Genomic DNA, 12418 nt, shown 5'->3' with positions numbered 1-12418 from the left:
TTGTGATTATCAGAGTGGAAATGATCCATTTAAACTTGTAGCTGGACCCAAGATGCGGATATGCAGTGAAGTGAGAGGGCTTTATTGACACAGAACCCGAGTGATAACAAACATAAGGTGAGTGTGGCAAAAAACAGAACTTAGAAATAAACTACAGACTCAGGACCATGACAGAGGCAGAGGTTTGTCCAGAGCTGAGAAGGCTTTTTTGATTGAAGTGGGTATTTTCGTGAGCTACAAATGAGCTACAACTAAAACAGGGAACTGTGTGGCATGATGTTCTGCTTTTTGAGATATTATAGCCTATTTCACATTAACAAACAGGTTTGATTTCAAACAGGTTTCTATCTTGAGTTAAAATATCTGGGTGTGGCTAATGAATATGAACTTGGTTTTCCAGAAAATGTGGTTAATCCCAGTTAATTCATGCTATATCTAGGGGGCTGTGCGGCAGGCAAGATGAAGGACCCAAATGCAGGACTCAGAAACAGAAAGTTAAACTTAAACCGCAGCTTTTATTGCTAGAAAAACTCTTCATGAAGCCAAGGAAACAAAACAAGAAACTCAAAGCACTAAGCACTACCTAGGAATCTGAAGAAACTAGAAACCCGAACGGGAATACTCTTTCACAGCACTGTATATAGAGTACATTTCATATTTTGCTGTAAATTCAGCTGTGGATGTCAGTTTGAGGGTGACTCATTAATATCTGTTCACTCTGGTGTACTGTGTAAACAGCAAGGAAGTCTAATATTCTGTACAGGTCAGCTGACTAAGAATTTAGATTCAATCTGTATTACTTCAAAAAAAAAATCTAGAAGTCTAAGTGGTTAAACTTAGAACTTAGGGGGAAAACTTCTTTTTGGTTTTTTGTTGTTTAAACCTCTGGAAATAGTTAAAGAGATATTCCCTTGTTTGACATGTTTTTGTCTGCACATGACACCCCTGAGCGTCGGTCAACACTGCCCTCTCAGCAGGGTCACCACGCTACATCAGTTTCAACTTATTCCACTTCCACTGACATGCTCTGCTGTTCCAAATACAATGAACTCCCCAGTTTTTCATGCTGCCTTTCTTTTTATTATTTTATATATGATACAGAGACTGGATTTTCTCCTTTCCGTATGACTATCCCATTTAATTTACAATAATGCATCACTCTATAAAATTCATTGTATTGTATCCTTTTAGTGTAGTGTCTATACAATTTTTAGCATGGCTGTCTAAAAATATATTATTAACAAAACCACAAAAAAAAATCACTTCTAAATTTAAAGCTAGAACGCAAACATTGTTACTTGTAAATAGCTACAGGCTGATTAAACATATCCTTGAAAAATAAAGTGTAGTGTAATTTCTTAAAGATGCTAAACTGGAAATGCTAGTAAAGTCTACATGTGTTCAACATGCTCAGCAAAAGCTGACATTCCCACTTTATCATGCTTTCATCGTTAAGGTGCTGAAGGCATTTTTAAAAGGTTCTTATATCACGCATGTTGACTAAGATTGTTAGCAAGAAAATGTTACAATAAGAAATTGCTTATAAACATATGATGGCAATGCTAGCAGTGGATATTCTGTGCTTACTGCCTAACCGCAGGTGTAGCAACTCTGTGATGGGCTCCAGTACAGATATTTTTTTGTCTTTTACTAGCTATGTCATACCTGAACAAACACTCTCCCTCTCTTTATCTCCCTAATAATATCTATTCAATCATTCCAACTTTTGATCAGTACCATGGACAGCAACGACAGTCAGAGGTCAAGGGAATGGACAGATTGATCTGATGTGAATCTTCTGTTTGACTGCATCCTAGAGGTTCTCTTTTGGATTCGGACCTGGTGACCATGTTTAGGAACAAAGTTTTGTTCAAGAAAGGTGGTTTAAATTTTGTGATGTGCATTTAATCCTAGAAGCTGGGCACTAGAAGATGGGCACTGTGGCCTTACACAGATGGACATGGTCAGCAACAATACTCACATGGGCCATAAATACAGGATGGCTTTATGATTTCATACCATTTACACCAAATTCAGACCCTTCCATCTGAATTTCATAGCAGATATCTAGACTCATCAGACCAGGCAATGTTTTTCTAGTCTTCTCTTGCCTAATTTTGGTGAGCCCATGTTAATTGCAGCCTCAATTTCCTCTTCTTAGCTAACAAGAGAGGTTCCCAGTTTGGTCTTCTGCTGCAGTCCATCTGCTTCAAGATAAGAGGAACTGTTCTGTTATTCAGAGACGCTTTTCTCTTCTTCTTCAGATTTCTCTTTTTCTTGCTGTTCTCTGTAAACTCTACAGATGATTGTGTGGGAAAATCTTTGCAGATCACCAGCTTCTGAAAACTTGCCCATGCCACATTCTTCCCCATGCAGATGCTCAATTTGGTCAAGTTGTCACGACCATGTCTATATGCCCAAATACACTGAGTTACTGCCATATGATTGGTTGATTAGCTATTTGCAATAATAAGGAGTTTAACAGGTAAACGTCATAAGGTATCTCACATACTGCATCTACTGCCTACTAATTTTGGGAATATTTTTCAAGAATTTGAAATATTACTATCATGAACATGGTTTTGCTGGGCATGTAAGAGGTTTACTGCACAGTGCGGTATTTTAAATAAAATATAAGATCGGAGTTGTCAGCTGTTAAAGAGAAATTTCCCCCCAGAAAAAGACTTCTTTTTCTTCAATGTTGGAGTCATGCAGAGAGTAGTATTTACTTTTTACTGTACTGCTATAAAAACTGCACAAGTGAGAGTGCACTTGTGTATCTGTGTGTGCACTGTGCACATTTGGGCCTCAGCATGTGTGTACATAACAGCAACTGTGTTATTCCTGTCTGCTGTTCACATTAGTTTGAGTCAAATGGAACTTACTGCTGCCAGTTCAGCTCTCTGGGTATGCCTGAGGAAACCCTTCTCGTGGGCCACTGGACGGCCTGGATGCAATTAAATTCCAATATCAGGGAGTGAGGGAGACTCGGTATAAAAAGGCTGTGGCTGCAACGGCCAGATGTGATCCTGCTTTGTGCACTTTAGGTCTGGAACAAACCGCCTGAGTATTTATGGTCGAGGAATGCCACAGCTGCAGGGTGTTCCAGGTGGTAAATGGGTGCTAATAGAAATCCCAGAGACTGCTCCCCAAGTCAAGGCGAAGGTTAACCCAAATAGTTTCACACACCTAATACAAAAACACAAATTTGTGGGCAAACCTTTAGCTTGTGAACATATGCTAGCTTATATTTAAAACCTATATAAACACTAGAAAGAAGACTAGTCTGAAATTTTTACACTCAAATATTTTTCTTTTTATTTGGATTTTAATAATACATTTACAGAACTATACAGAAGTCTTGAACAACCCCTTATTCATTAACCCCTGATTGAATGAGAAACAGGTGCAGTCATTTATTGTAATATTTGTGAACATAACTGGAAATACATTATATAAGACAAAAACTCAGTTTGGACGATTCTAAAAGGCAATATTGGGTATGTGCTCCTCAGCTCTCTTAGGCAGGCTTTCTTGTAACTTATTTAATCTTCAAAAGTAGTTCTCCACACTTCTTGAAGGACATTCAAGGCTTTGGATGCTGACTTGCTTTTATTCTCTGCCAAGATGATCTCACCTGATTCAATAATGTTGAGGTCTGGGCTCCTGATTGATAGCGTTCCACTATCAACTGCGTTTCTCTAACCAGGCATGCTTTTACTGCACTGGCAGAGCGTCTAGGATCACTATAATGTTGAAAAACTAAGCTGTCAGTAATTTGACACTTTCCAGATGTCACTGCATGATGCTTCAAACTCTGATGACACTTTTCTGCATTAATAATTTCAGCATTTTTGACAAGATCTCAAACACTACTTGCTGAAATGCAGCCCCAAGCCATGACACAACCCCTACTGTGTTTTATAATGGAGACACTCCCTGTTGTACCTCTTCAAAACTCTATAGGAGACAATGATTTTTAACCAAAACGTTAAATATTTTGTTCATCACACCATAAAACCTGTTGCCACTTTGTATAGTAATTGTACTTTGACAAACCTCAGCCTTTTCTCCCTGTTTCCAGTCCTTAAGAATCTGTTCTTGAAAGTCAAACTTCCACTGAGACTATTACTGATGAGGTTTCAGTGAACAGCAGATAGGTCAAGTTTCTTCTCAAATTTCTACACTATGCCGAGATATGCCAAGCTTCTGGTTAACAGTTCTTTGGGAATCATCTTGTTGGTCCAAAATTACTGTTATTTTACAATTTTTCATAAATTCAGATAAAGAAATGGGAATAAATTGTGTGTTCTTGTAACAGTATCTTTAGGCACTTTGTCATTAGCCATCTATTTAAAATGAGTTCTTTGCTGGCTTGTCTGTTATGTGTAGACACAACACTGGTTCAGTTTTTCCACTTGAATAATCCATATTGGAATATATATTCGCCTTCATAATGACATGAATTAAGTACTTTATGGGGATGAATCGAAACCCTTGATGTGCAAGAGGAATAAAGGTGATTTTTGTTTCTCTGCAAAAATAATCCTCTTTACAGGTAGATTAGCTCTTTGTGTCCTTTGTCCTGCATTCACAGTGGGCAGTTTTCTTGGTCAAGAAATAAATAAGCAGGCATTCCCACTTGCAAGTTATATCAAAGGATCAGATCAAGACCAACAACTTGGCCAAAAGCGGTTTAAATTGCTTCATTATGCAGACTCAGAGCCCACTGAGGTGGCTGCATCCTACGTTGCTTTACCAGGAAATCCCAAATCACCCAATTTCATCGTCAGAAGTCCTGTGGAGCTTAACGGAGGGATCAACATGCTTAGCTACTGTGGTAACACAAGTAAATCAGATTGGCTGGCTGGAGCATGCAAACAGATTCATTATTCTGAACAAAAGGGTCATTTTAAGATATAAGTAATCATCCTATAAACAAGGATTTTATGTCTCACACAGAATGAACAGAAGTGCCTTCTGGGGCAAAGATTAATGAGTTTCAGCCATGTTACATAAAGAGATCATCTGTTACTTCATGTCATTAAGAAAATAAGGTTTATCCAAAAAGTTGTTCGGAAGAATAACACTATTAAGATCTGCAAATAACTAGTGATCAAAATTGGAAGTTCCATTTACTGTTGGCTCTTAGTTGGTTTAGTTTTTGTGGTAGTAGAAAATATAAATGTCACTTTTTAACGTCAGCCTATAACAGAAGTACTTTCTCTTGTTTGTCAGGTTGAGAGAAAAAATACATTTCACATGTGTTTCAAGAACATCTTTTGTGTTGTGTCTGAAAGACAACCTTTAGCACCTTTTGTGGTCTCCAAACCAACTTCAGTGCCAAGAATTCCTTTACAACACATGAAAACTCACAAATGTCAGCATACAGAGAAATCAGGCCTCTAATCGTCTTTTGTCACCCGGCGGCATTCCTGATGTTTTCCCCTGGCAACCAGGACTTAAGGAAGCACAGAGATTTTGTTTGACAGCCGTATCACTGAGCTTAGTGCCTCTCAGGGCGGGGTCGATGTCTATGGACTGTTTGGGTGAAGAGGGGGAGCTAATATCGCAACACAATGTGGTCTAGCCAAAGACTCGCACACGGTTATTCTTGCAGAACATCACATGTAACGAATCTGCTTAATGAAGCCGGCCTTTCTCTGACGCAAATGCTGACAGCTGAAAGACATATTTATGGGATGGTGCCACAATATTAAAACAGGACGGATTCTTCACGCCAGATGCTTCAGATTCTTCAAGTTTGCGAGTGTCGCTGTGTCAGTCACTAAAAGACAAATCTGTGAACCCATTGGCTAGCCTGATGACTTAGCCTCTGGTGGCAATTTAAAAAAAAAAAAAAAGGGAGAAAAAGAAAATGGGAATTACAATTTCACATTTGAGCCTGGAAGGAAACGTTGCATTGGCATAGTGAAGAGAAGCAGCCAAACGGAGTTCTTGTTTTTTAAGATCGCACTGTCAGCAGGTGGTTAGCTTATTAAGGACACTAGATGTGCTATTTGCATAAACTATTGAGATGAAATTATGTTTTATGATAAACAGTGATGCATGCACATTAGCCATCCAGCTTCTTTTTACTTTAGCACAAAGAAGCTGGATGCAAAGACCACAGACACCGAGTATTGCTCACTGAATGATCAAATGTTTTTTCCTATATGCTTTTACTGAAAAAAACCCCAAAAACTTTTTTGTAATGTATTCATGGAACATGTTCATAACAGTGGTGATGTTAAAAAATACAAATTTACTGGTCAGCACTTAAGATTAACGTTAAACTATTAATGCAACAATGGCAACTTCAAGAATATCAGCCTGAAAAGTCAATCTTGGACTTTGTTTTATGACTAAATATGGAAAACATCTTGTCAGCATGTTCTCCTAGAAGCCAAAGCAATTGTGCTGAAAATCATACTACATCAACAAGTCAGCAAAATTTTCAGCTGAGGTCTTTGATGCCATTTTTGTGTAGCTGGTACTATAATGCCTATTTTCAGAATAAAGTAGTTTTGATCCTTTGATTACAGACAGGCCAAGTTGGTAAGGCTCTAAAATAAGCACAGAGGTTCCTAACCCAAAATAGCAAAGTCTAACTCTGGCTGCACTATGGCCAGCAGAGGGCTTTGTCATGTTATACTGCTATTGGCTATTCCTGTCAGTTCTCCGTGGGTTCAGATAAACACTTCCATTCCAGTCCCAGAGACATAGTTAAAAGACCGCGATTATAGCCTTGGGAGTGTCGTATAAATACCTCCATTGGGAGGGATTTGTGTCCTCGCAGCCGCAGTTTCTGTTCTTTGTTTCTATTTAGCATGTTTCCAACAACTTTCCCCTCTCTGGCTGTTGACCTGTAAGGTGAACTGCTTCTGCACGTGCTGAGAGTTTCCCTTTGACTAAAAGTGGGTCCGCCCAGACAGCCTGGCTCCCCTCTGTACCTCTGACTCTTAATTTTAAGAGGAAAGTGGCTATATTTGTTTCTCTTGCTGAATGTCGCCCTTATGAACACAACCCAACATCTTTGTTGCACTTGTATGTTTGCATGAGACTATAGCAAATGCATATCCTGTGTATACTAAGCACACAGTGAGATTCAGCATGAACATTATAATTTCTGTTAAGATTCAGTATTGAGGAAGGGTACAAGAGGTGATCGAAGAATAACCACACCGATCCGGCCGGGTGAAGTCAAACGATGATTTTAATGAACACACGTGTGGGAAGACAACTCTGTACGCAGACAGGAAGTAGTCTTCGACTTAATCAAAGCATGAACAGATATTTTATAGCATCAGGGTTTGTTTACTGACGCCCCTTCATGCGTCACCAGTACATTTTATACATAGATCAGATCAACATCATCATGACTTTTCACCTAGAAAATCATCTTCTATTTTCATGGCGTGGTACTTTCCGTTCTTATCTTAAAATGAATTGTTCCTCTTTCTTGCCGAGACAACAAGAAACGGTTCCTCTTTTACCAAGACAATTTTGCAGTTACAGCCAAACATAACTAACCTCTTCCTCTAAATAAATCTAATTTAAAGTGTGTGTGTGTGTGTGTGTTGACCTCACATGCTCTTTGTGTCACCTCTTCACCTACTATCTGTGTCTCGTCCTCAAATGCTCTTTCTCAATTCACCTGTTGCACTTCTGACCTTTTACCAGACCAGAAGCTCACTGAGACTATGTGTATGTCTTCTACTAAATAAATGTTTTAACCAAGAACCTCTACTAAAACCTTAATATAAAATGACCTGATATAAGTGTTTTGTAAGCATGTATTGCGATTCCTTCTAAGGCTCCAAGTCACTTGCACAATAGATTGTCCGAACATCGCGCCGAACAAAGCTTCCGACCCCCAATTAATTGACCGAGCTCCAACTCTTTAATAAGCACAGATATGCATTGTGTATAAAATAGTCATAACTGCTTAAGGCCTTCTTAAAGCTATCTGTTACATTGTTAAAGCCTCGTCTTAGCCTGCGGCTCAAAATAACTTCCTGCTTTCACTTCTGCATACAACTTCCTGTCAGCCTGCAACTCAGTCTTTCTGAAAGAGACACTGTTTAAACCTTGGAATGCAATATCCATGCTGCAGATTATATTATTAATGCAATGACAATTATTTAACAATAGCAGTAAAATAATTTCCCTCCTCGACACTCCCTCTTTTGACCTCTGGAACACCAGAGGTCACAATACATTGTGTCCTCACGCAGACCCTTCTCTGGTGGTCTCGAACCTCGAGATCTCCAGGATCCTCGCCCCTCCTGTGGTCGCCGAGATCTTCTGCAAAGGAAACAAAACACCTTTTCTTGCATCTCCCTAACTTATCCTATCTGGGACTCTTTAATCAAAAGCATGATCCTAATTATGCTCTTAACTTATTGACTTGTATTTATGTATGTTCCTCATCACTTTAAACTCTTTAAGCCCTGCTTTCACGTCCAGTTGCTCGCTCTATTTTCCCTTATCTGATCATCAACATCCTGTGCACAAGTTGTCGCTGCTGCAAGTTAATCTACTCCAAAAGAAAACAACCACTTTAATCAATTAAGTTTAAGCATATAAGCAATTACTCCTGTATACATTTCATCATAGCTAAATGCTGCCTTGAAACAACTCCTATGTGTTAACACTAACTTCATTTTAAAACCTCACATTTCCTATGTTATCACCTGTTTTGGTATAGCCTTTTTATTTCATTTTGCTCCTTTTAATGTAACCATACCTCCTAATTCTAGTTTATCAGACCTAACCAAAACATATGCTTTCCTTCCTCTTTGGTCCTTCTTTAAGTTCAGTTAAAAGCTAAATGAATTTAAGGCCTTTTGCCTGGAATCAATACTGTCATGTGTGTTTCTTAACTCTGTGTCTGTAAGCGTGTGCAATCCTTTATGAACTCATATTATCCTCACAGTAGATTGGCTAATCATAGCGCTAGCCAAGGCTCGTGACCCTCCAGAGACAAATTTGAGCCACAACTCCTTTAAAAGCACAAAATGCAATATGTATAAAAATCATTTCTATTTATAAGCTCCCCCTTTATCCTAAAAATACCTCCTATGTAATATCTGTATGTGTAAGCCTACATTATAACCACTTCTTCTAAAGATCAAAAATCAAAGCTGTTCTACCCCTTCAACCCTCACTAATTTTCCCTCTAAGATTTATTCACAGCTTTGAAAAACCGGCATTGTATCTTCTAAACAGGATTCATGGTCCTGGGCCATGTTGGCCCAGCATTCTTGGTTCCTTGTATTTTCGCTCCTTATTTAGGCCAGGTTTTCTGAGGTGTCCTGTTGTGGTGTTCCCTAAGTGTTTTTTCCCTTTGTGACTCTTACCCCCTTGTGCCCCTCTGTGTATTTATGAGCTCTCGTCTCTCTTTGTGTTTATTCCATGTTTCCCCTCGGTCTCCCTGCGTCTCGTTTCTGGTTTGTGTTATTAGCTTACCCAGTTTAGGTTGTTTTTTCCACCAGTGCTGTTTTGTGCCCACCGTTGTAAATAAATATTCACCTGCGCCAGAGCTGCCGCCTTTTGGGTCCTTTTCTACAACTCCACACGGCTTGCCTCGCAAACCGTGACAAGTTCACTTTTAATCTTTTAACCTTAACTTAAAAATAACAGTTTCAGTTTTACCATATCCAAATGATCAAAAACCCAAAAGGTCCTAAAATGATCCTAAATTATTAAACAATTAAATTATTAAACCCTAAACCCCCCTTTATCTTGATACATTTCATGTGTCAAGATACTATACAAAACTTAAAACTGCTCAGTTTTCCCCACTCATGATCCAATCTATGTCATAAAAATAAACTTAAAACAGAACAGTTATCAGTCATGTGTTTCTTCAAACAATGATAACTGAGTTACATCAAAAAATATTTCCCCTTTAGCATTTGGCATTCTCCCAACAATATACTATAATCCCATAATCTAACCCCACCTAATAAAACAAAACAGAAATTTTCTCTGGTAAAAACAAATTGTTTGTCCACATTAATTCATCCTCACTCACATACAGTCTCACATTCACTCACATGCAGTCACACCATGTATTTGCTAATGGTGGAGCTTCCCGCGTCAGATTCTCCACCCTCAGCAAAATGAGCTCCGTCATTTTTATTTTCCATAGGAAAATATTTCTTCATGCTTTTGGACTGGATTGACTCGCATAAAATCCTTTTTACAGGGACTTACGACCTTGATCAGTCCCCACAGGTAGCTTTCTCCTCAGCCAATTGTAATCTGGAAAGCCCACCTTATATTTGCTCTTCCCGAGAATTTTCAGCGCCGTTATTCACTGTTGCAGGCCTGCTTAAAACAGAAATGAAAAATAGAGCTGATTGTTAGCTCATAAAAACAAAACAAAATCACCTGACAGGTTTTCTTTAAGTGCACTGTTACAAAATAATGGGCCCAATTTTTTAGACATGTCCATGTTTCCTAAAACTCCCCCTATTAAAAACAAAAACACCAACAACAACCTACCTGACAGAATCAACCCATCACCACAACAACCTTAAACACACAAATCTTGCCACCACATAATTTCACCTCCTCAATACACCAAAAGTCTCATTAAAACCACACAATTTGCAAACAAAAATCACCCCCTTATACTCTTAAATTCAACATAAGACCCCTTACGACATCATATAATCACTAAACTATAAATTCCCTACCCCAATCTGCACTTCTCGTCTCTGCTATGCTTCCTCTTCCTGAAAGTCACAGTCACACACACACTCCAGCTAATTTGCATACTGAGTCATCTCTCAAGAAGCTGTAACAACAGAAACATATGTTTAAACATTCCCAACTCATTAAATCATTTTATTTCTTCCAACAGTGATCACTAGTGTTGATCACTCAGTACGAGAGCACTCCTAAGTCACTCTTTTTTAAAACTACTTTAATCCCTTTTTCGTTTTCATAACTCCCTTTGTCATATGGCTTATTCTATTCCTCAATTACAAACTCAAATGTATTTTATTAAACATTCACACCCTTGTATCATTCATACAAGATAGCAAGCTGTTCTTCATTGCCTATGTTTGTGTTCTTAGCCAAGTTTAGTCTGTATCTATGCATCAATCTCGATGAGCTTGTCTTGTCTTTATAAGTTTAATGCATTTTCTGTTTGTGTGTGTGAATTTGCATATGGTGCTTTTGCAGTGTGTCAGACTCCTTCATAATTTTGCCTTTAAACAGTCAATTTTCTCCTCCCCAAATTTACTAACCCAAATTCTGATATCCTACCTTAAATAGCAGCATTCCTTGTCCTCAGCCAGAAGGTAGGGCTCCACTTGCCACTTTCCACCTCCACCCTAGCCCAGCGGTCTTACCCGTCAGGTCCGAGAGTAATCGTGACTGTGCCTGCCTTAGGTTGTCCCAGGGTTTCGAGGTGGGATCTTACCCGTCATGGGCTATCCAGCCTTCCATACTCGCCTGATACGGGGCCCAAGTGGGCAGGGGAGGGAACACACTGGCTCTGGGAATTAAAGGAATGTAAGCTGCTTCCTTCATTGCATCTTATGTTAAACTATCTCTATAATAAGCTATCTCAATTCTGACTCCTTCCTAGAATAATTTCACATATGGCACTTTGTGTATGTGTGTTTTCTATTCATTAATGTAATTGTCAGTTATTTTCTCTCCCGGTCAGGGAACCACATTATTTTCTCTCTTCATTTTACCTTCTTTTGTTTGTTTGTGACGTTCTACTTTAGCTCTACTAAACCTTGATGTAAAAACAATACTCCCTTATTTCACGCACACACTCTGCCTTTTGCCTACACACACACTTCTCTCTCAGACTTCCTCTGTTCACACATCACCTTATATGGGCATGCAAACTTCCTGTCACCCACACCATTTCCTGTTACACACACACACCGCACGCAGCTGCTCAGAGCAGCTCAAACTGCTTTGCTGTTTCTCCAGGCTAATCAAACTTATTTTGTATTTACAATCTACAAACCCTCTGTAATTCTACTAACTTTTGACCTAAAATGTAGCATCATTCACACAATGATTTCATAATCCTCTCACACACACCTTTTAAATAAACTAAACTCTTATAACATCACTCATGCCTCTCTCAAATTAAAACACTTTCAAAGTTTAAAACGTCCTACTTTACATCACCCAAGAAATACCTCTCACACCTTTATTCATCATGTCAAAGCTTCTAGTCACCGCATTCACACTTAAACTGTGACTAGAGTTAAGGAATATAACTCAACACACTTTCCTAAGAGTATTTTAGACATGCTTGTCATAATCAAAAAGAGCAAGTAAAAAACAAACAAACAAAAAATTGAAACCTCCATTAATTCTCACCGCACACACAAGAAATTGAAAAAATAAAACCCACCAGCAACTAATGCTGGAG

The 12418-nt window shown here is 38.7% G+C and overlaps 1 long non-coding RNA gene across 1 annotated transcript; it reads right to left on the bottom strand.

Annotated features, from left to right (window-relative positions):
• Nucleotides 1-7198: 7198 nt before the first annotated feature.
• LOC309688969 lies at nt 7199-11911 on the bottom strand. Its single transcript, XR_014271216.1, has 2 exons — nt 7658-11911; nt 7199-7606 (listed from the first exon to the last, which is right to left on the bottom strand). It is a non-coding gene; the product is annotated as an uncharacterized lncRNA (long non-coding RNA).
• Between the last annotated feature and the right edge of the window lie 507 nt (nt 11912-12418).

Source organism: Aulonocara stuartgranti (genome assembly GCF_965226115.1).
Source record: "Aulonocara stuartgranti genome assembly, chromosome: 15".
In the NCBI taxonomy this organism is placed as follows: Eukaryota; Metazoa; Chordata; class Actinopteri; order Cichliformes; family Cichlidae; genus Aulonocara; species Aulonocara stuartgranti.
This window is presented reverse-complemented; position numbering and strand designations above follow the sequence as displayed.